The sequence below is a fragment of the Monodelphis domestica genome, chromosome 1 (genome assembly GCF_027887165.1).
Source record: "Monodelphis domestica isolate mMonDom1 chromosome 1, mMonDom1.pri, whole genome shotgun sequence".
In the NCBI taxonomy this organism is placed as follows: Eukaryota; Metazoa; Chordata; class Mammalia; order Didelphimorphia; family Didelphidae; genus Monodelphis; species Monodelphis domestica.
Window position 1 is genome coordinate 398,321,962 of NC_077227.1, and position 24,165 is coordinate 398,346,126.

At 37.6% G+C, this 24,165-nt stretch overlaps 1 protein-coding gene across 13 annotated transcripts in view; it reads left to right on the forward strand.

Annotated features, from left to right (window-relative positions):
- PTPRT (protein tyrosine phosphatase receptor type T) overlaps positions 1 to 24,165 on the forward strand; it is a 1,347,533-nt gene that overhangs the window by 289,766 nt on the left and 1,033,602 nt on the right. The gene's annotated exons all lie outside the window — the stretch shown is intronic.

Below are 24,165 nucleotides of genomic sequence, written 5' to 3' on the forward strand. Positions count from 1 at the left end.
ATCTTAGAATCAACACCATTTATTGGTTCCAAGGCAGAAGAGTGATAAGGGCTAGGAAATGGGGTTATATGATTTGTATAAGGTTATACAACTAGGAAGTGTCTGAGGCCAGATTTGGAATCTGGAAGATGAGTCTTCCTGACTCCAAGCCTGGTATTCTGTCCACTGCAACATCTAACCACCCATACTATACCTAATAGTTTCTTTTAAGCGTGTAACTATGAAGTATTCCTAAGACTGTTTGGATATAGTGGTCCATCCCATATTTGTTCCTTGGGACTTTTGGACTAAATATTTGCCTTAGAACACTTGGTAATATGTTCTATCCTTGGAAAAGAACTGTTTCAAACTAGAATGACCTGCTTTTTTGAAGTAATGAGTTCCCAAGCACTGGAATATTTCAAACAGAAATGACCACTTGTTATAAAGAGGATTTGACACAAAAAAGTAATCGGGCTAGATTATCTCTCAGATCTCTTTTAACTGAAGATTTATTATTCTATAGGATTAGCATCTCTCTAGAGTTTATAAAGATATAAATAATACTTGTTCAGATATATTATATGTGGCTCCAGAAGGAGCTCTATACTCTTTATGAAAGGGGAAGAAAAGTTGGGGCATAAGACTTAGAGGAGAAGAAGAAACCCAAAGTCTGAATAGGGATCTTCTTTACTATTCTCCACTTGATTTCCTTCCCTGAGAGAGTCACTGGGCTGTGTGGACTTGTAAAGAAATACATAAGGGGAGGAAAAGAAAGGTCAGACTTCTGGAGGTATTGCTCTCTTTCCCACCTTCTTATCTCTAAACTGAGAGCCCTCAGAGTTTTTTGAAAGGGGAAGTACAAGAAAACCTTAATTGTTGCAGTTAGTGGAATTTAAGAAAATGTGACATTAGGTGAAACAATGTTACAGACTATGGGAGACAGTTTCTTTAGAATAGTAATATAAATAAGTGATGACTTAATTGTTTTGAGGGGAATTCACTTGATAGTGAGGTTCTGATGAACTTAGGTAATACAGATTTGATATGTACCAGAGAGGGGGACTCAGTTTTACTATTTGTAAAATAAGGTGAGTTGTATTAGATTATCTCAGAGGTCCTTTCCAGCTCTGACATTCTTTGGGTAAATTGCATCAAGCAAATTATTATATACTAGGTGGCCTTTCAGGTTCCTTCTAGTTCTGAGATGGTGGAATTATATGGATGCACAAGGATGTTATTTGCACCAAAAAAAGAAGCAGCCCGTGTTAAACTTATGGTACTCCCTCATCTTGTTCAGGTGATGCTGAAGGAATGAAGCCTTAAAACACTGATTAATGTGTTGATGTCAGCCTAGTAACAGGTCTCTAGTAGAGCACAATAAAATTATGTTCTTAGCTATTATTTTTAGATAAATATTCTTATCACTGTGCAATGGCACATGAGCAGACCTGATCAGCTTGCCAGCTAATGCATTCTCTCCATATAGAGAATGATAGAATACTTCATTCCAAGAAAATCATGATGAAGTGTAAGAGAAGTAACTTAGAGAGACAGTGTAGTATGTATAGACATTCTGTAAATTGTTCAAAATGATTATGTAGTAAAGGGGAGGCTCTTTGAGCTTCAGAGGCTTTGGAGGTACTCAAAAAGGTCTATTGGTATTTGTATAATTTTCATAAAATCCATGACTTAAAAAATTTTGTTTGAGAAAAATGTCAGGAAAAGAAGCTTGCTAATTCCTTGGATCAAGAAAAATTAACTGTTTAGTGAAAGTGTCATAAAGAAATCTCCATTGCATCAGAAGATCCAGAATGAACTTGGGGATGTAATTGAACTATAGGGGGTTGAATGCATTTATTCTAATGTAAATTCTTATGCCAAAGGGGACTGCCCCCTAATTGACTTTTTATTAATGTGCCTAGCAAACATTAGCTTTGCTTTCTCTCTTCTTTTATTTTCCTCTTATCTCGAACTATTGTAGCTTCCTCTTAGAAAGTACAATATTGTATGTACCTGTAACTAGAAGATATTTAGAGGTATAAGATAGTTATGTTTAAATGATCAATTGGGGAGACTAGTCTCCCAAAGGATCACAGGGGAATTCTGTAATTAGAACCTGTTACCCTAAAAACTACAATTCCCAGCACCTCACTCTCTTCATGTTACATGCTGATGTAGGGAGGATATAAATTTGGTGTAGCCCCACCTCTTGCTCTCTTGTCTTCCTGTTGGGACTTTTCTAGAGTAGACTTTTTAAACAGGCAAGGAGAACTTAGTAATGTGGTCTTAATTTTGTTAAATAATTATGTTTCTTGTATTTCCTTTTTATTCCTTCAACTCAAGTGGTTATTAATAACATTTATAAAATTAATATTTGGAGTTGCTGGATATTAATTTAAGCCCTACACATTAGTCAGTCTTTTTTACCTCAGTTGTTTTGGTGGGATCTCAGGGACATTTGCACATGGCATCTTGGGAGTTTCAAAAGATTGATGGAGTAGACCATTCAGGAGTCAGAGTCGAGGCCATACATGGTAGCCAGTTGTGAAGATTAAATTTACCTCTCCCTTGATTTGTGAAAATTAAATTTACTCCTCTGCCCATTTTTAGATCTAATCACCAAAAGTAGGGAGGTCTGTGATCCACATGTGCAATAGTGATGAATCAGAATCAAACTGACTGCCCCATGGGCCGACCTAAGTAAAGCTTCAACTGTGATTGGTAGATGTAAAATTAGGGGAAGGCACAGGAAGTGACACAAAAGAAAGTGTCTTTAAACGGGAGTTACAACTTCCTGTGGAGAGAATTGCCTGAGTTTTGTGGGGAAATTGTCTGAGCTTCATGGGAGAATTTCTGAGATCTTTAGAGAGTTGAACTTGGACTTCAGTTTCTTCTGAAGTTCTGAGTTCGAGTTGGAGTCTGAAGAAGAATTTGCTGATTGGACCTGAGACCCTGTTCCTGGTGAGACTGTCCTTGAATCTCTCCTTTGGACTGACAAGTGGTGAGTGAAAAAGCTAACTCCTTTCCTGGATTTTCTGAAGAGACTAGCCTCAGGAGAGACCTACCTTTTGAGAGAGACCCCAGGTCCTTTAGGTAAGGACAAACTCTCCCTGCCCGAGTTGAGTCAGGGCCCGGGAGCAACTTACTTAGTGCTTAGGCTAGGTATCTTACCCTATACTCTCTCTGTTTTTCTTACTTCACTCTTTCTATATTTTGTAAATAAATCTCTTTGGAATAAATTAAATTCCTGCAACCCTATTCTTAAATAATTCAGTCCAACCTTTACTATAATTAACCCTTTTTTCACCCTTACACAGTCCAACATCAGTGCCCTGAGGAGTAAGGGACAGCCTTTTGTCAGAATCTACAGTGAAGACTTAGATAGCAGAGATGCCACATTTGGACATGATCTTGGTCAGGCTGATGCTATGTAGCAACTGACCTAAATTGTGGGTCTACTCCCCAATAGGCCTAGGGGACAGAATATTCCATGTCTCCTCCTGTACCTTTTACTATGTGATAGGAAAGAAGAATGTTTATATGTTTGTTTTTGCTAAATAGCTGAGGTAAGTATCCCATAGTTAATTGATATTAAGTGGTTACATGGAACTGGTTTGTTAACACATGCTCTTAACAGTGTAAGGAGGGGAATGTAGCCAACAAGGCCTTAAGCCAATGGTAGTAGAGAATGAAATTACCCCATAAATCTCTCAGGACACCCTAGAATGCAGAGAAAGAGGAATGTGTAGCTAGTCTGGCTCTCAGAATATGGGCTAAGAGGTAAAATAACTTGCCTAAGATAATACAATTAGTGAGCATATTTTATTAAAGATTTAAGTGAAAATATCAAATTTGTTGAAGAAAAAACTGGGCAAGATTGCTAATTCAAGTGATATGGTACAAGGCCTAGAGTTTGGAGGGCCTGAGTTCAGATGTTGTCTCAGACACTAGCTGTGTGACCTTGATCAAGTTACTTAACACTGTTTGCCTCAATCTCTTCATCTATAAAATGAGCTGGAAAAGGAAATAGCCACTCCAATATCTTTGCTAAGAAAATCTCAAATGGGTTCACCAAAATTCAGACATGACTAATCAACTAAACAACAGTAACAACAGCAAAAGGCATAATGTTGGGTTGAGGTGATCAAGATGAAATTTAATTAAGGGGAAATGTAAAATGTCCTGAAGTTTAAAAAAACAACAGTAACAACAATGGCACAAGTACAAGATGGAGGAAAAAATGATTTGGGATTTTAGTAGATTGTAAGGTCAATATGACTTGATATGATTTGATATGGCAAGCAAATAAAGCTAGTGTCATCTAAAGCTACCATGATGGAAGCATAGGTATTTAGGAGGAGGGAGTCAGTAATCATTTATTTTTCTCTGGCCAGTCAACACCTGGAGTATGATATTCAGATCTGAGCACCACATTTTAGGAATGGCATTTATATACTGGAATATATTCAAAGAATGGAAACCTGGGTGGTGAAGGGGACTCAAACCCATGCCATATGAAAATCAGTTGAAGGAACAATAGATATTTTTTCCTGGAATAGTAGTAACTTCTGTTATAAATTGATGAACCTTTAAAATATCTGAAGGACTATTATGTAGAAAGGGATTATTCCATGTACATCTACAAGGCAGAAATAGTATTATTAGAAATCACAGGGAAGCAAGCTGAGGCTTAATTTAAGGGGGAATTTTCTAACAATAAGAACTCTTCAGAAATGAGATGGGTTGCTTGGTGAAAAAAATGAGTTCCCCATCATTAGATATTTAAACTGAAAATGGTCTTAAAGATAATCTATTTTAGTACCTTTATTTCAAAATACAATGGCACTAAAGACCATAGAGGTTAAGTAACTCGCCTGAGATCACACTATTAAGCAAAGATTGGTTGACTTCTTCTTATAAATATTTCATGGAGAGATTCCAGGTACCAGTTAGGAGGAATGATTAGATGATTTCTATTCATATCATCCAGTTTAATCTGTTGTTGTGGGAAGAAGCACTGGCTAGAAGTTAGAATTGGGTTCTTATCCCAGCCCTTTCAGATGTATAACCTTGGGCTCTGATCCTCAGTTTCCCCTTCTGTAAAATAAAGAGTTTGTGTAATCTTTAGTGCTCTTTTATAGTTTGGGAACATCACTTTTAGTGTTCTTTTATAGTTGGCAATGTCTCTGAGAACCTAACATTTTCTGTCAAAGCAATTTAAAAGCAATTCTTTCCATCCCTATTGACTAAACATAATCCTAAGAATCATATAATATGAGGTCCATGACCATTAGTGGATGAATTATGAAAAAGAGTCAAAATGTATTCTATACAATTTCTTGAAAGGGAATACTACCTTTGGGGAAGAAAAGATATATAGTCATCATTCTCTTTAGCAATAAAATGGGTTTCATCGTTATATAAATCATTTGTCTAATTCTAAGCCTTTGACTCAGTACCCTGATACCCTAAATGGGAGCCTAAATGGGAGTTCACATAAAGGGAATGGCCACTATGACTTTGTGAACCCAAAAGTTGTCCAGCATCACTTAAAATTGGGTTAGAAGGAGGCTGTGAGGTTTCCTAGTGGAAAGGCATTAGGCATGTGGTAAGGGACCATGTTTCTAGTTTCTTCTGTATTGCTTAGTTACTGAGTGACCTTAAAAAAGCCACTTAATAGCTAGCATTTGTAGATAGCTTCAAGCTTTGTAAATTGCTTTATAAGTATGATATCATTGGATTTTCACAACACTAGAAGGTGGGTGCTATTTTCTCCATTTTGGAGAAACTGCATGAAGAAACTGAACTCGAGTGGTTAAATGCCTTGCCCAAGGTCACATAGCCAGTGCCTAAGCAAGATTTGAATTCAGATGTTCCTGACTAAGATTAGCACTCTATTCACTGTGCCACTTAGCCACTTTGCTCTGCCTCGCACAAGGAAGGATTCCTGATATCATAGATTTATATTTGGAACAAACCATAGAGGCCATCTCATCAGTTCCCCCTCTTCAAGTGATGAGGAATTGAGAGCCAAAGAGATCATAAAATTTGTTCAAATTCACACATGTAATTATCAGCAAAACCAGGATTTCAACCCAGGTAATGGGATCATGGGCTTAGACCTGGAAGAGACCCTAGTGGTTCATTGAGACCAACACTCCAACTTTATAGATAAAGAAATTGAGGCTTGGAGAGATTAAGTAACAGAGGTGGGATCTGAACCCAACTCTTCCTGATTCCAAGACCAATAAACTCCATTGTAATACTCTATAATCCATCATTATTTCCAGACTGCCTTGAGCTATGAAAATAAAAGATATTTTATTGATGATATGAGAATCATAGATGTACAGACTGTTTCATCCAAATCTTTCAATTTAAATATGCAGAACTGAGGCTCAGAGAGGTTCAGTGACTTGTCTAGGGTCACACAGAAAGTGAATAGGCAGAACTCAGATTTGAACCTCTGTTTTCTGACTTCAGATCTACCATTTTCCCTACTGTGCTCCCTAAGATTTTGAAAATGAAAGGAAATGAATCCTGTAGTCATTTATAAAGTGATTATATAATCCAGGGATTCTTAACCTTATTTATGTCATGGACCATTTTAGCAGTCTGGTGAAGCCTCTGAACTCCTCAGAATAATGGTTTTTAAATACATGAACAACGTAACTAATTAGATTGAAATAGTTATCAAAGGGTTTTTTAGAAAATTAACTTCTCCAGGTTAATAAGCTCTAACTAGTTTGGCTCTCTGATTTTACAGTTGAAGAAATTGAAGGCTAGAAAAATGATATAATTTACCCCGAGGCCACATAAATTATCAGGAAACAGAGTGGAGATTTGAACTCAAGTCCTTTGACTCCAGTGCTATTTCCATCTGCCATAATGCTTCCATAAGAAGTGCTCAAGAAGCTTTGTTTAAATAAATAGTTGTGTTTATTGCATTTCCTGCATTTATAGGTTGAGTCAAGAGGAGAAATCTGTCTGTTCCAACTACCCCCTCCTCATATTTATTACTATGGCTACAGGGGGTGGTGAGAAATGTCATGAGGGAACACTTGAGAAGAATGTGTTCTTAATTCTGAGACATTGCCCATCTTACAGATGTTTCCCTTTGCTAAACCTAGATTAGCTTGGAAAGCTACCTTGGCCAGGAGTAGCAATTGATGTCCCTTTGAAATTGATGAAATATTTAAGTATTTGCTATCTGGGCTTGTTATGAATCCCCATTTGTGGAAAACTTATTTAATAGGAATTCTGACCCATGAATATTCTCCAGAAGATTTTTGAACCTTTATTCTTTTGGTAGATTACAAGAAGGGATGATGGTATGGGGCGGGGGGTGGGGGGGCAAATGGGTTGATAAAACAGTCTCCAGAGATCAGATGCTAAATGGCTTCTTCAGAGCTTACCTCTTCAGCAACCTTCTATTTAAGCTTCTGGCAGCTTAAATAGAAGATAAGTGCAGGTTAGACCTGAGAAGTTATTATAAATGCTGTTTTTAAGCTGGAGAACTTTATTTTAATTGGCTCCTTTAAAAATTTCTAATGACATAGGAGAAATGCAAATTTGTGATTTCTTTAGACAGAAGAAACTATTGAAAGGGAGAACAAAGAGGCTTTTGACAGAACATAAAATATTTGCCTAACCAGGAGAACACAAAAACCTTCAATGCTTCCCATCTTAATGCCTAAAATGGAAGGCTTTCCACTGACAAGGGACAGAAAAGAATAGAACAGAATGAGTGTTGAGTGTATAGTAGGTGTTTAATACATGTTTATTTAAATTTAGTTGAATTCAGAACAACATATGGTAGTTAGAGAAATAGAACACTAGGAAACATAGATTATCACAGGGGAGGAAGATGGGAGGGAGGGAGGGATCTTTGATATTATTTAGCCTTGCTTGGTTGTTGTCCTTCACAGTTGAAGAGGACCAAAATGACATGAGTATGTTGGGGTTGGGGAACTGTGTGTCCAACTGTGGCTGACCAGCAGACCATTATGAACTTAGGCTCTGCCACAGGTTGGGTGCAAATAGTCTGTATGAACATTTGAAATGGAGATGTCTCTAAATGTGAACATCTCATTTTTTTTTCACTACTCCAATTCTGTTTTGCCCATTTAGCACAATGCCTTCTTTGATGTGGGCATGCCATGTTGGATCATTTTATGTCAGTGTTTCCTATGTCTCATTGACAATACCAAAGTTCTTCAGAGAGACCTTTAAGACACTTTAAGTGTCCTTTATTGCTTCTTCTAACCTCTATGTGAGGATTTGCCCTTTGTGGCTTCTTGGTAAAATAATCTTTTAGGCAAACATGCACTGGCATTTAAGCATATATTGGCATTTAAACAATATGGCCAGATCATTGAAGTATTAATCTCCATAATAGGGTTTGGATAGTCATTTTATCTGGAGAAACAACCTCAATGTTCATTAGAGGAAGTAACTGAGGACTACAGTAGGGGAGTGATTTATTTAAAATCCCAAAGGGATTTATAGGTATATGAGAACTAAAATCTGGTCTCTTGCCTCCCTGAACACTATATAACTTCCATTATCTCTTATTTGATTTTTTTTTTACTAAAAAAGCTATAGAAAAACTCTTCTTTCCAGATATTCTCTCTCTTTCTCAATTCATCTCCCATTGCGTATGGCATTAGAAGTCTAAGTGACTTAACAGGATAAACATGGAAATATGTATCGCATGATAGCACATGTATAACCTATATCATATTGCTGTCTTGGGGAGGGGAAAAGAGTAGAGAGAAGGAGAGAACATAGATTGTAAAATGTCAGAAAATGATTATTAAAATTGTATCTACATGTAGTCTGGACAAAACAATAAAAAGAGAAAATTCTTTTTGAGAAATGAATGGGGATAGAGACAATAATAATAATAGGTAGCATTATATGTAGAGCTTTAAGGCATATAAAGCACATGACTAATATTAATCTCATTAAGATCCTTACAACAACCTGGGAGATAGGTACTAATATTATCCCCATTTTATAGATGTAGAAACTGACGCACATAGAGATTAAATGACTTGATAAGAGCCACACAATTAGTAAGTATCTGAGGAAAGATTTGAACTACGGTCCCCAGCACTCTATTCATTGCACCTGTCAGCAGTTTTAAAAGAAGGAAGACTGTATGAGTCAGCACCCAGGTTCTGATCTCTGATGCTTGCTACCTATGGGATGCTGAGCAAGCTATTTAACCTCCTCAGGCCTCAATTTCCTTATCTGTAAAATGTGGGGGCAATGCCAGGGGAGAGGGACTACAGTTTGGGGAGTTCAATTCAATTAAACAGCTGCTATGTGTGAGGTGATGAGAAATACAAACAAGGATGAAACTGTCTCTGCTCTTAAAAAGCTTGCATTCTCAATGATCCAGGACAATTCTGAAGAACTTATGAGAAAGAACACTATCCATACCAGAGGAAGAACTGTGTGAAAAGAAACACAGAAGAAAAACAACTGCTTGATCACATGGGTTGAGGGGATATGATTGGGGATGCAGATGATCATCCTAGTGCAAACTTCAACAGCATGGAAATAGGTTCTCATCAAGGATACATGTAAAACCCAGTGGAATTGTGCGTCAGCTATGGGAAGCGGTGAGGGAGGGGAGGGAAAGAAAATGATTCTTGTAACCAAGAAATAATGTTCTAAATTGACTAATTAAATAAAATTTTTTTAAAAAAGCTTGCATTCTCCTGGAGAGAATGTATTGGACATTCTGGAAGTGTAAAGAAAGGCAAAGGATAAAGTCCTCAGTTCTGGGAATAAAGTTTCTAACTCAAAGAAATCCAGAGAATTCAGCCAAGGGGAAAAAACCCTTTTGGGAGCCAAAAAGCTGACAGGGCTATTTCTAAGGGCCAAGCAAGGTCACCCCCTTTAGAGACCTTGAGGGAGGTTTTAGTGGCAACACTTGGAGTTATTGGTCCATGGAACCAAAGACAAGGTCAGTCACAGATGTATTCAGAAAACAGAAACAATGTGGCTCCAGTTTTGGAAACCAGTCTGGGAGCTGGTAGGTCCAGGCAAGGTTCCAAATAGTGAAGTTTCAGGGTAGTCTTCGTAAGTTGCTTGGATAAAGTCTGCATTGTTTGGTGCACTTTTGGAACAGTTATATTCCTCAAGAATTTAAAGGACTTTTTGTCTAGATTTCAAATTCTGCCTTAGCCTCTTACTAGCCTTGAACAAGTCACTTAATCTCTTTCTGCCTTATTTTCATCTTCTGTAAAATAAGGAAGTTGGACCCAGTAGCCTCTGAGATCCCAAATCTATTTCCCTAAATCTATGCTTCTCTTTATTTTATTACTATTGGCATTTGATAATTTCTAGAACATTCTAGGATAGCTTAGTTACAGGAGAATCACTGTATGTATACTGCTCATGGACTTACCTTTTGTGTGCAGCAGCAGATGTCAAGACTGAAGATTCTTAGGTGCAGGTCTTGTCTGCAGATGAGGAAAAGGTAGGGATGCTGCCTCTGGCTTGGAGACTTAGTCTTCAATACTGCATTCTGCTTCCTAGATTCAGTCATAGATCACAGAATCTGAGGTTCAAAAAGGGACTGTAAGGCGCATCTGGTCCAACTCTCAACTGAGTAGGGGAAAGTCTTTAATACCCCATCCAGAGCTATCATACAGCTTCCATTTGAATTCAAATTATGACGAGCTCATCTCCTGTTTGTTGGGACATGTACAGTTTGGGGGAAGTGCGTATATCAAGCCGAAATATATCTACTTTGAACTTATGCTCATTGCTCCTTTGAAATGGAACAGAAGAGGTCTAATCCCCCTTCCCTTTGACTGACTTTCAAATGCTTGAGGAAGATATTGTCCCAATCCTCTACCCTCTAAGCTTTCTTAATTTTGGACTATATATCCCTAGAATCTTCAATTTGATCCTTATATAGCATGTTCTCCAGTACCATTATCATTTTGGTCATCCTCCTCTGAATGTGCAGGAGCTTGTCAACATCCTTACTAAAATGAGTCCCATAACTGAATCTAGTCACTGAAAATGTAGTCTGAATAGAGCTAGCTGAATAGGAGGTTATCATCACCTGTGTCCTGGACTTTATTCTTCAATTAAAATGTAACTTGAAAGGGGATTAGCTTTTTTGGATTACCGTTGTCTCACAGTTCATTTATATTGAATTTGCTGTCCTCTAAATACTCATGTCATGAATTTAACTCAAGCATTCATTAATCACATATTATGTTATAGATACTGAGGATGGACCAACCAAAAAATAAAAAATAATTGGAGGTAAGGGTAAATTACAAGAACATATGTAAGTAATGATGAATTATAGAAAAAGGAAATACAAAGCAATCTTCAGAATGAAGGCAGAGGACACTAACAACTAAGAGTGAGTGGGATCCAGAAATGTTTTATGTATGATGTAGCACCTGACCAGAATCTTAAAGCGTTCTAGTAATTCCAAAAGGTAGAGATGAGGAGAACATTCTAGATAAAGGGAAAGGATAGTTTGTATGAAGGCATGGAGGCTGGAAACATGTCATACATGTGTTAGGTATATTTGTGGAATTGCTTTCAAAATATATCTAAAGATGTTTGGATCACATTTGGCTGGGCTGTGGCCCACCTTCTCCAAGAAAGACTGTGATTTCCTCATTTGTGAGGAGCAGAAGGACTGTGTCCAGGTACTTGCTACTTCTTTTATCTATCTTCTGTCTTCAAGAAGGGCATTGGGCTAGATATATTTATTCACCATACCTCAAACATTGTTAGTGTAGGGGTTCAGTACTTTGGGGTGGCCAATAGCCCTTTCTTCAATCACTCTCTAGGGGAAGATGGGTAGCACCTAAATTAAATTTACCAACTTAGCTACCCTCACCAAATGCTGGTTACATAAGAGACCAAAATGTATTTAGCTAGTAAACCTCTTCATCAAAATAAGCAGTAAAAAGAAATTGGAAAAGTTATATAGATTTTAATAGATCAAAGAATACATAAGAGTAATTGAACTCTTTGAGAGCAAAAAAAAAAGATCTTGGCTCAAACCGGGAGAGGTAGCAATCTCACCTGGAGAAAATATTCTTAGGTGTCTCTAGAATTGGAGGGACCAAATATCAAGGAACATGATAGGAGCTTGCCTTTCCCTTCAGTTCTCTGACTCTCTGGGCTACCTGTCACCAGTTATTCAAAAGATCACAACTCTCTTCTCTTAACATCCCTTTTGAATATCTTCTCTGCAGTGTTCTCCAACAATCTCTCCATTGAGGCTCAGTGTGCTCTCTGCTTGTAAGGAGTAATGTCTCCCTTCCGATGCTAATTAAGAGCCCTGGGTCAACCTTCGGAAAACCTGCCCAATTTGTGTGAGTGGAGATGTTATATTTACACTCCTCAGACTGATTATATGGAATATTGTCTAATGATGGATTCCCATACTCTACTTTTGCAGTAGCCTCAAGATGGTATTTGCTGGATTTCTAAGTCTAATAATCTATTTCTATGTATGTCAGTAGGTTGTTTGACAGTGAAGAAGAATCTGGGTCAATTTCCAGTTCTAGATCTCTAGGGAAAATCCAAGACTCCAGCTGAATTTCTACTCAATAGTCCCTGGTATATATTAGTTCACACTTCTTCATATTTATTTTTAGTTTCTTGGAGGTATTGTCCTAGTGTTCCATGCTGTTTGGACAAAGCAGTCTGCAGTGTCTCACTCAATGTCCTGTTTCTGCCAAGCTCAGACAGCTAATATCTATTGAATGACTCTCATAAGGACTTCTGATAATACTTCTCCCCTGATAATTGTAAAGTCAGAAGGAGTATATTCAAGGAAAACTGGATTAATCAGAAAATACTGCCTCCTCACCAGATGACTAAATAAAAATCAGATAATTTTAGAGCTAGAAGGGACCATAGGGACCCTCTAGTTCAATTCCTTTGTTTTACACATAAGGAAATTGAAGCCTAAGGAGAGAAAGTGACTTGCCCTAGGTAAACAGTTTATAAGTAGCAAAACCAGAATTGTGTTTTTTTCCCCCCAAGTACAATGCATTGTCTCCTTCCTTGTGCTGCTACTCTGGTAGCTATTTAGTAAATGTTTGTTGAATTGAACAAATTCTGCCCTAACAATAAGTTTATGCATACTGGGGCTCATCCCTTGTTTTAGGGTTGCAAACTAGGGGGCCATCTTGTGGGCATAACCAGAATTTCAAGAGAGAAATTTCCTGGTGCCTGGCTATAAGATGACCCCATCTTATTCTGGAATGCACTATGTGCCAAATACTCCTATGCTACGGCATCTGTTGTGGTCTTTGCTAATGTTGAAACCCTTCTCAAGAGACAAATTAGATGTTAGGAGAGTATTTGACAAAGTACATCGTGCTATTCTTGTGGTAAAGAGAGAGAGAATAGATCCAATTCAGTGGATTTCAAATTGGTTAAATAAATAGTCATTATTGGTTGGTTTCAGCTTAGAAGGAGGCCTTCAGTGGAGGTCCTAAGAATCTGTGCTTGGCCCAGTGCTCCTTGAGACTTTTATTAATAACTTGGGTAGAATCATGCTTATCGATTTCCTAAGTGACATATAACTGGAAGAGAGAGCTAACATGTTAGATGACAGTATTGGGATTAAAAAAGGACTTGATAGCCTAGAACATTAGGCTGAATGAAGTGAGATGAATTTCTTTTTTTTTTTTTTTAAACTTTTTAAAATTTTTCTTTTTATTGCCATGCAAAACACATTTCCATAATGGTCATTGTTACAAGAGCACCCTCATATGTAACCAAATCCCCCCACATAAAACCATAAATACACTGATATGAAAGACGACTCAGTTTTCTCTTTCTGTAGAGGTGGATAGCATTCCCTGTCATAAATCCTTCAGTATTGTCCCAGATCATTGCACTGCTGAGAATAGCCAAGTTTTCAGAGATAATCATTGTCAAATTTTGCTGTTATTATGTACAATGTTCTCCCATTTCTGCTCATTTTGCTCTGCAAACATTTTATTTTACACTTATTTAGTTTTGAAGATTTTGAATAAATATAAAAATTTTAATTTTATTAAAATAGGGTATCCTTTCATATTATAATGCATGAGCAAATTTTTTCTTAAAAAAAAAACCCTTCCTGCAGATCTTTTCAGCTTTTTCTGAAATCATCTTGCTAGTCGATTCTTATAGCACAATAATATTTCATCACCACCATGTTATGTTGAACTTTTAATAAGAAACATATTACTATTTTAAAATTTTAAATAATTAACCTTTCAAAAATTTTTGATAAATTTATGGCATTTATATTTGCTGTTTTTAAGAGACATTAAATCACTAAAATTGCTTTTGGGACAACCTGTATTTTATTTTATGCATATAAAAACATGATTCTGAGAAAGGTTCTTTTGGCTTAAGCAGACCATCAAAAGGATGGTCCATGACACAAAAATGGTTTAGAACTTCTGATTTACACAGAAGACTCAGGACTATATATGACATTAGAGAAGTTAAATAGACACCTCAAAGCTTGTCTTTTTGAAAGAAGGAAGGAACACATAACCCCTTCTACTCATGAGTTATCATATTGTTAGGTTTAATTAGTTATTAATTAGTTATATAGCATAATTAAAAGTAGAGAGATAGACCAGAGCAAGGATTTTTACCCTACACCCTTTTAATGTAAGGTCAGGGGGAAAATCACTGTGGGCTTTTTTTTTTTTTTAATATATTTTATTTGATTATTTCCAAGCATTATTCGTTAAAGACATAGATAATTTTCTTTTCCTCCCCCCCCCCCCCCGCCCCCCATAGCCAACGCGTAAGTCCACTGGGCATTAGATGTTTTCTTGATTTGAACCCATTGCTTTGTTGATAGTATTTGCATTAGAGTGTTCATTTAGAGTCCATCCTCTGTCATGTCCCCTCAACCTCTGTATTCAGGCAGTTGCTTTTTCTCGGCGTTTACACTCCCATAGTTTATCCTTTCCTTATGAATGGTGTTTTTTTCTCCTGGATCCCTGCAAGTTGTTCAGGGACATTACACCGCCACTAATGGAGAAGTCCATTATGTTCGATTATACCACAGTGTATTAGTCTCTGTGTACAATGTTCTCCTGGTTCTGCTCCTCTCGCTCTGCATCACTTCCTGGAGGTTGTTCCAGTCTCCATGGAACTTCTCCACTTTATTATTCCTTTTAGCACAATAGTATTCCATCACCAACATATACCACAGTTTGTTCAGCCATTCCCCAATTGATGGGCAGCCCCTCGTTTTCCAGTTTTGGGCCACCACAAAGAGCGCAGCTATGAATATTTTTGTACAAGTCTTTGTGTCCATTATCTCTTTGGGGTACAGACCCAGCAGTGCTATGGCTGGGTCAAAGGGTAGATATTCTTTTGTTGCTCTTTGGGCATAGTTCCAAATTGCCCTCCAGAATGGTTAGATCATTTCACAGCTCCACCAGCAATGAATTAATGTCCCTATTTTGCCACATCCCCTCCAGCATTCATTACTTTCCTTTGCTGTTATGTTAGCCAATCTGCTAGGTGTGAGGTGATACCTCAAAGTTGTTTTGATTTGCATCTCTCTGATTATAAGAGATGTAGAACACTTCTTCATGTGCTTGTTAATAGTTTTGATTTCTTTATCTGAGAACTGCCTATCCATTTCCCTTGCCCATTTATCAATTGGAGAATGGCTTGATTTTTTGTACAATTGATTTAGCTCATTATAAATATGAGTAATTAAACCTTTGTCAGAGGTTTCTATGAAGATTTTTTCCCAATTTGTTGTTTCCCTTCTGATTTTAGTTACATTGGTTTTGTTTGTACAAAAGCTTTTTAGTTTGATGTAGTCAAAATTATTTATTTTACATTTTGTGATTCTTTCTATATCTTGCTTGGTTTTAAAGCCTTTCCCCTCCCAAAGGTCTGACATGTATACTATTCTATGTTTACCCAATTTACTTATGGTTTCCTTCTTTATGTTTAAGTCACTCACCCATTTTGAATTTATCTTGGTGTAGGGTGTGAGGTGTTGATCTATTCCTAGTCTCTCCCACACTGTCTTCCAATTTTCCCAGCAGTTTTTATCGAATAGTGGATTTTTGTCCCAAAAGCTGGGATCTTTGGGTTTATCGTATACTGTCTTGCTGAGGTCGCTTTCCCCCAGTCTATTCCACTGATCTTCCTTTCTGTTTCTTAGCCAGTACCAAATTGTTTTGATGACTGCTGCTTTGTAATATAGTTTTTGGTCAGGGACTGCAAGGCCCCCATCATGTGTGTTTTTTTTCATTATTTCCCTGGATATCCTTGATCTTTTGTTCTTCCAAATGAACTTTGTTATAGTTTTTTCTAAATCAGTGAAGAAGTATTTTGGTAGTTCAATGGGTATGGCACTAAATAGATAAATAAGTTTGGGTAGGATGGTCATTTTTATTATATTGGCTCGTCCTATCCATGAGCAGTTAATGTTTTTCCATTTGTTCAAGTCTAGTTTTAGTTGTGTGGCGAGTGTTTTGTAGTTGTGTTCATATAGTTCCTGTGTTTGTCTTGGGAGATAGATTCCTAGGTATTTTATTTTGTCTAAGGTGATTTTGAATGGGATTTCTCTTTCTAGTTCTTGCTGCTGAGCTGTGTTGGAGATATATAGAAAAGCTGATGATTTATGTGGGTTTATTTTGTATCCTGCAACTTTGCTAAAGTTGTTGATTATTTCAATTAGCTTTTTGGTTGAATCTCTAGGATTCTTTAAGTAGACCATCATGTCATCCGCAAAGAGTGATAACTTGGTCTCCTCCTTGCCTATTTTGATGCCTTCAATTCCTTTATCTTCTCTAATTGCTACTGCTAGTGTTTCTAGTACAATGTCAAATAGTAGAGGTGATAATGGGCATCCTTGTTTCACTCCTGATCTTATTGGGAATGCATCTAGTTTATCCCCATTGCAGATGATATTAGCTGTTGGTTTTAGATATATACTGTTTATTATTTTTAGGAATGACCCTTCTATTCCTATGCTTTCTAGTGTTTTTAATAGGAATGGGTGTTGTATTTTATCAAAGGCTTTTTCTGCATCTATTGAGATAATCATGTGGTTCTTGTTGGTTTGCTTGTTAATGTGGTCAATTATGTGGATGGTTTTCCTAATGTTGAACCAGCCCTGCATCCCTGGTATGAATCCTACTTGATCATGGTGAATGATCCTTCTGATCACTTGCTGGAGTCTTTTTGCTAGTATCCTATTTAGGATTTTTGCATCTATATTCATTAGGGAGATTGGCCTATAGTTTTCTTTCTCTGTTTTTGACCTGCCTGGTTTTGGAATCAGTACCATGTTTGTGTCGTAAAAGGAGTTTGGTAGAACTCCCTCTTTGCTTATTATGTCAAATAGTTTGTGTAGTATTGGGATTAACTCTTCTCTGAATGTTTGATAGAATTCACAGGTGAATCCATCAGGCCCTGGGGATTTTTTCTTAGGAAGTTCTTTGATGGCTTGTTGGATTTCAATTTCTGATATGGGATTATTTAGGAATTCTATTTCCTCTTCTGTTAGTCTAGGCAGTTTGTATTTTTGTATATATTCATCCATTTCTCCTAAATTGGTGTATTTATTGCCATATAATTGGGCAAAGTAATTTCTAATGATTGCCTTAATTTCCTCTTCATCAGAGGTGCTGTCCCCCTTTTCATCTTTAATGCTGTGAATTTGCTTTTCTTCCTTCCTTTTTTTAATTAGATTGACCAGTACCTTGTCTATTTTGTTTGTTTTTTCAAAGTACCAGCTTCTTGTCTCATTTATTAAATCAATAGTTCTATCACTTTCGATTTTATTAATTTCTCCCTTAATTTTTAGGATTTCTAATTTGGTTTTCTGCTGGGGGTTTTTAATTTGATCGCTTTCCAGTTTTTTCATTTGCATTTCCAATTGATTGATCTCTGCTCTCCCTTGTTTGTTAATATAAGCATTCAGGGATATGAATTTACCTCTGATTACTGCTTTGGCTGCATCCCAAAAGGTTTGAAAGGATGTTTCGCCATTGTCATTTTCCTCGATGAAATTATTAATTGTTTCTATGATTTCTTCTTTAACTAAACGGTTTTGGAGTATCATATTGTTTAATTTCCAATTGGTTTTAGATTTGGTTTTCCATGTACCATTACTAATCATTATTTTTATTGCCTTGTGATCTGAGAAGGCTGCATTCATTATTTCTGCTTTTCTGCATTTGTGTGCTATGTTTCTGTGACCTAATGTATGGTCAATTTTTGTGAATGTGCCATGTGGTGCTGAGAAGAAGGTGTATTCCTCTTTATCCCTATTTATTTTTCTCCATATGTCTATTAATTCTAATTTTTCTAAGATTTCATTCACTTCTTTTACCTCTTTCTTATTTATTTTTTGATTTGATTTATCTAAATTTGATAATGGTTGGTTTAAGTCTCCCACTAGTATGGTTTTATTGTCTATTTCTTCCTTCAATTCTCCTAGTTTCTCCATTAGAAATTTGGGTGCTATATTATTTGGTGCATACATATTGATTAATGATATTTCCTCATTGTCTATAGTCCCTTTTAACAAAATATAATTACCTTCCCTATCCCTTTTGATCAGGTCTATTTTTGCATTGGCTTTATCGGATATCATGATTACCACTCCTGCCTTCTTTCTATCAGTTGAAGCCCAGAAGGTCTTACTCCATCCTTTAATTCTGACCTTGTGGGTGTCAACCCGCCTCATGTGTGTTTCTTGAAGACAACATATGGTAGGGTTTTGGATTCTAATCCATTCTGCTATTCGTCTACGTTTTATGGGTGAGTTCATCCCATTCACGTTCAAAGTTATGATTGTCATTTGTGGACTCCCTGGCATTTTGATTGCCTTCCCTAATTCTAACCTATTCTTCTTCGGCTCTACCTTTTAGTCCAGTGATTTACTTTGAAACAGTCCCCCTTGTCCCCTCCCTTGATGTTTCCCTTTTTAGTCCCTCCCTTTTTGTTCCCTCCCCTTCCCCCCTCTCTTTCCCTCCCTTTTTGTTCTCCCTCTCCCCCTCCCCCCCTTGGTTTTCCCTTCTCCTTACCCTTGTTGGGTAAGATAGAATTCAAGATCCCAATGGATCTGGATGTTTTTCCCTCTCAGAGTTGATATCCCTGAGATTGAGGTTTAAGTAAATCCCCCCCCCCTCTCTTCCTCTCCTTCTTATAGGAGTTTTCTTCCCCTCCCCTTCCCATATGAATCTTTGTGTGAGAATGATTATTCTATTTGATCTTTCTTTACCCCCTATTTATACATTACATTTTCCCCACATATTAGTATACATAGGTTGATATAAATGTAGTCCTTATAGAAGAGAGTTTGAGTAAAAGAAGAAGATAACATTTTCCCCTTTCCTTAATATTTACCTTTTCAGGTATTCCTTGCTCTTTGATTTTCGGTATCAAACTTTCCACAGAGCTCTGGTCTTTTCTTTGCAAAAAGTTGGAAGTCTTCTATTTTGTTGAATGCCCATACTTTCCCTTGGAAGTATATAGTCAGTTTTGCTGGGTAGCTGATTCTTGGTTGGAGACCCAGCTCTCTTGCCTTTCTGAAGATCATGTTCCATGCCTTACGATCATTCAGAGTAGAACTTGCAAGGTCTTGTGTGACCCTGATTGGCATTCCTTTATATCTAAATTGTCTTTTTCTGGCTTCCTGTAGGATTTTTTCTTTTGTTTGATAGCTTTGGAATTTGGCAATTACATTCCTGGGAGTTGTCTTTTGGGGGTTTAGTGTAGAAGGTGTCCTGTGAGCTCTGTCAGTGGCTGTATTGCCCCCTTGTTCTAGAATCTCTGGGCAATTTTCTTTGATTATATCTTGTATCACCATGTCCAGTTTGGTGTTTATTTCTGGCTTTTCTGGGAGTCCAATTATTCTTAAATTATCCCTTCTCCCCCTATTTTCCAGATCTATCACCTTGTCGGTGAGATATTTTATGTTCTCTTCTAATTTCTTGGTATTTTGGCTTTGCTTTATTGATTCTTGCTCTTTTACACGATCGTTGTCTTCCAGCTGCCTGATTCTGGCCTTTAAAGCCTGGTTTTCTTTTACAGTTTGGTCAAACTGGTTTTGTAGATGCGTGAATTTCTTTTGCATTATTTCCAACTTTTCCTCCCAGAAGGCTTCCATCTTTTTGGTCATTTCTGATTCAAATTCTTCATAGGTTTGTGGAGAGTTTCCATTTCCTTTGGAAGGTTTTGGAGCATTTTCTTTTATATTATCTTCTATCTGCTCTGTATTTTGTATTTTGGCTCCATAGAATGTGTCCAAAGTCGCCCCTTTCTTCTTATTTTTCTTGGTATTTTGGGGCTTCTGTGCTTCTGTGGAGTTTTCCATCTCTGAATGTGGAGGATTGGCTTTTCTTGTCTCTGTCTGGTGTTCAGAGGCTTTAGTCCTGGGCAGATGGTTCTATGACTTTCCCTGGGTTAAACTGAATATGCCTCACTGGAACTGGAATGGAAGGGTCGGACCACGTTGCTTTCAGGAAGTTGCCTTCAGAATCGCTGGCCGTGAGGCTGTTTCGTAGGCCTGCGGGGGGATGGGCTGCAGCTAACCCAAGCTCGGAGAGCAAGGACTTTCACTGAGACTTGGATAGCAGGATCCAGCCCGTGAGGCTGTCTTGCCCGCCCTGAGGGTTGCTGTTGTTTCGACCAGCTCTCTGCAGCGGAAGCCCCAGGCAGTAACTTTCACCGGGACTGTAGAAGGCCCTGAGGGTTCTGCTCTCTGAGCCCAGCCGGCAGGGCTGCGGCTTCCGGGAGCCTTGGACTCTGCGCTCCTACCCCTGAGGTCCGAGGGATCTCGGGTTCTGGCTTTTGAGGGGAGCTGTACCTTTTGAACCGGGTCCAGGTCCAGGAGGAGGGTTCCCAGGGTCTGTGCTGTTGATCGTTTTGAATTTCGGCGCCTTAGGAGCTTATAGTTTGAGATCGGTTGGGAAGGTTTTTCCGGAGATCTGAACTTGAGCTTTCTCTAAGCTGCCATCTTAACCGGAAGTCGAGATGAATTTCTAAAGGAATAAATATAATGTTTTATTTTTGAGATTCAATAAAATAATTTTCACAAGTCTATGAATGGGAGGAACAGACAAATAGCCTTTTTATCTGAAAATGATTTTGAAGTTTTTAGATTATCTTAAGTTAATTTGAGTCAGTGGTGACAGGGAAGTCAAGAAAATGAATGTAACTTTAAAGCATGTTATAGACAAATTTGAGAGAGGTCATTGATAAGCTCCAGAATTTCCAAAAGGAACTCAAGTTCATGTTTGGAGGAACCAGGGATTTTCATCATGAAGAAGAGAAGACATAGAGGGAGGACTTAGGATAATTCTTCAAATATTTGAAAGCCTATTATATGGAAGAGGAGGTGGGTTTGTTGAACTTGATCCCTTAAATACAGAATGGTTGTCATTGGTAGAAGTTGCAAGAAGGCAAATTGAAGCTTGATGTTAGGAAAAACTTCATATATATGTGTATATATAGTAGTGGAATAGGCTACCTCATGAAACTCCCTTAATGGAGCTCTCCAGGCAAAAGCTAGGCGGCTTCTTATTGGGTATGCTATAGTGATATGAGAAGACACTTTTGTTCTCTACTTTGCAGAAATGGGAAGTCCATGACTGTGAAATATTGCTTTTTTCCCTTCTTAGATTAAAAAAAAAATATTGCTCAGTTGGTACTGATTTTTTTTTGTTCTTTTTCTGTTGTTCTTCAAAAATATTCTTTCTTTTATGGAATGTCTCTGAGAATAGGGAGGGGCATTGATACACAGAGAAATTCAGATCATGTTAAAATATCAGATATCAATAAAATTTCATTTTAAAAATCCTCATAATCCAGCCTCAGGCTATACTTCCAGCCTGACTAAATATGACTTCCTATCATACAGTGTATATTCCAGGCAAATTGACCTATTTGCACTTTCTTAGACATGTCTCCATTTCTGGACTCAGTGCCTGTATATGGGCATTGCCTCTTTACCTATGCCTCTTAATACCCTTGAGTCCTTTTAAGTCTCAGCTCATGTGCCACTCTTTCCAGAGGTCTTTCTGATTTTCTTATTTCTTAATGCTCTTTTCCAATGTATTCATTGAGTATATATATATATATTTTTTTCCTGTATCTGCTTTCTTCATTTCACATTGATTCATATAAATCTTTTCATGCTTCTCAATAGTTATTCTTTTGTTTCTTATATCTCATTTCATTTGTGTACCACAATTTGCTTAATCATTTTTTTTCTAGTCAGTGGATATATACTTTATTTTCTGTTCTTTGCTACCATCCAGAGTGCTATTATAAATACTTTTGGTATCTATGGAGCCTTTCTTTTTGACAATGACTTTTTCCTAAGGCTAGCATGAATTTGCATAATTTCAGATTGTTTTCAAAGACTAATTCAGAGTTCTACCAACAAAGCTACAGCATACCTGTCTTTCCATATCCCCTTAAACACTTATTATTCCTACTTTTTGTCATATATTCCAATTTTCCTTGGAATAAGGTAAAGTCTTAGGGTTGTTTTGATTTGCATTTATGAGGGGTTTTAAATGCCAATAACAGTAGGGATTTGTATTATATCCTAAAGGCAAGGGGAAACCACTGAAGCTTCATAAATTGGGGTTAATAATATTTGTACTACCTATTTCATAAGAATATTGTGAAGAAAGCAATTTGTAAACCTTAAGGCACTTTATAAATGAGTTATTATTATTAATGTTATGGCTGCCCTTTGTTCAAAGATTGACTTGATAAGATTGTGCATTGACCAGGGCAAACCATCATTACTACTTGGATAAAAACTTAAAGCATATATGGTAGAAAAGGAAGGAAGACTCAGGTAATGAGCACAGATAATCTGTCTTATGAAGGTTACCAAAAAAGTAACTGAACCTACATAGGTTCTAGTCCTTTCTGGGACTAAATAGAATAACTATGTGATTTCAGGTAAAACCAGTTGACTCCTTTAAACACTACCTTCTTCTGTGAAATGGGTCAATAATTCTTATGCTGCCTACCTCATGGAGCCATTGAGCTTAAAAAAAAAAGCTACATAAAAATGTAAGGCATATTAGTAGTAGGGTTGGGTTTTTGGCTTTTGGTTTTTATTGAACCTGTTATTTACCTGCTATATAGGGAACTCCCTTTTAGAAAACTCCCTTTACCAGTACCAGTATTTATCAATAGCCACTCTGTGACTTGCAGTCTTAAAAGAATTTTCTGGAGGCACTGAAAGGCTGACCATCTTGTTCAGAATCACATATCCAGTCTATGTCAGAGTTAGTACAAGAACCCAGGTCTTCCTGACTGTTCTAGACTGCCTTTGTAGCCATACTATCATGCTACATCTCACTGGTAGCAGTTGTTAATTTATACATGTAACCTTGGGGACAATGTGGGTGGCTTAGGGCAAACCATCACTGCTACTTGGAGGAATAAGTAGACAGGGTAGTTGGTTCAGAGGACTGGCAATCTGCTTCTCTTAGGACCTCAGAAGAGAGATGAATCCTACACGATTATTAGTCTGCCAAGAGATGGTTCTGTTGACAAATTGAGAGCTATCAATTCTAGCCCCAAGTTTTTTGCTCTTTGACTTTGGAGAGGTCCCTTCCCTTCCCTTCCCTTCCCCTCTAGCTAGCCCGACCTTCAGGATCCAAAGAAAACTGCTGCCAGACACCTTTGATCTCCACTTTGCCTGAAAGGAAAGGGGAAAGAAAGCAAACCTTCCCATATCCCTTGTATTTGAATCCCTTGAAATAGAGCTTTCCCCCATCTCCCCTCCTCCCCTGCCCTCAAGCGGATATTGTTCATAAAATTTCAGTGCGGTCTGAACGACCAATGAATGACCTCCTCTGCACGGTCCAGGGAAGGCAAGACTGATCCGGGAATGTCAGTCCAAGCAGCCGGCTGTTTGTCTCTCTTTGTTGACCTGCCTGAGACACCGAGGACCTGAAGCTCCGCCAGGTGTAGCCGTTCCCTGTAGTTCAGTGACTTCCTCTCTAAAGCTGTTCTTCATTATGTTGGGAAAATATTCCTTCTGCCCTACCTACGTACAGTTGCACCACTTGAGCTTATCATATAGCAGCAGCTTGTGTATCTTGCTGTCATCCCCTCTCCAAATACAGGGAACAGAGTTGTTGTGTAGTTGCAGAGGGGGAAACG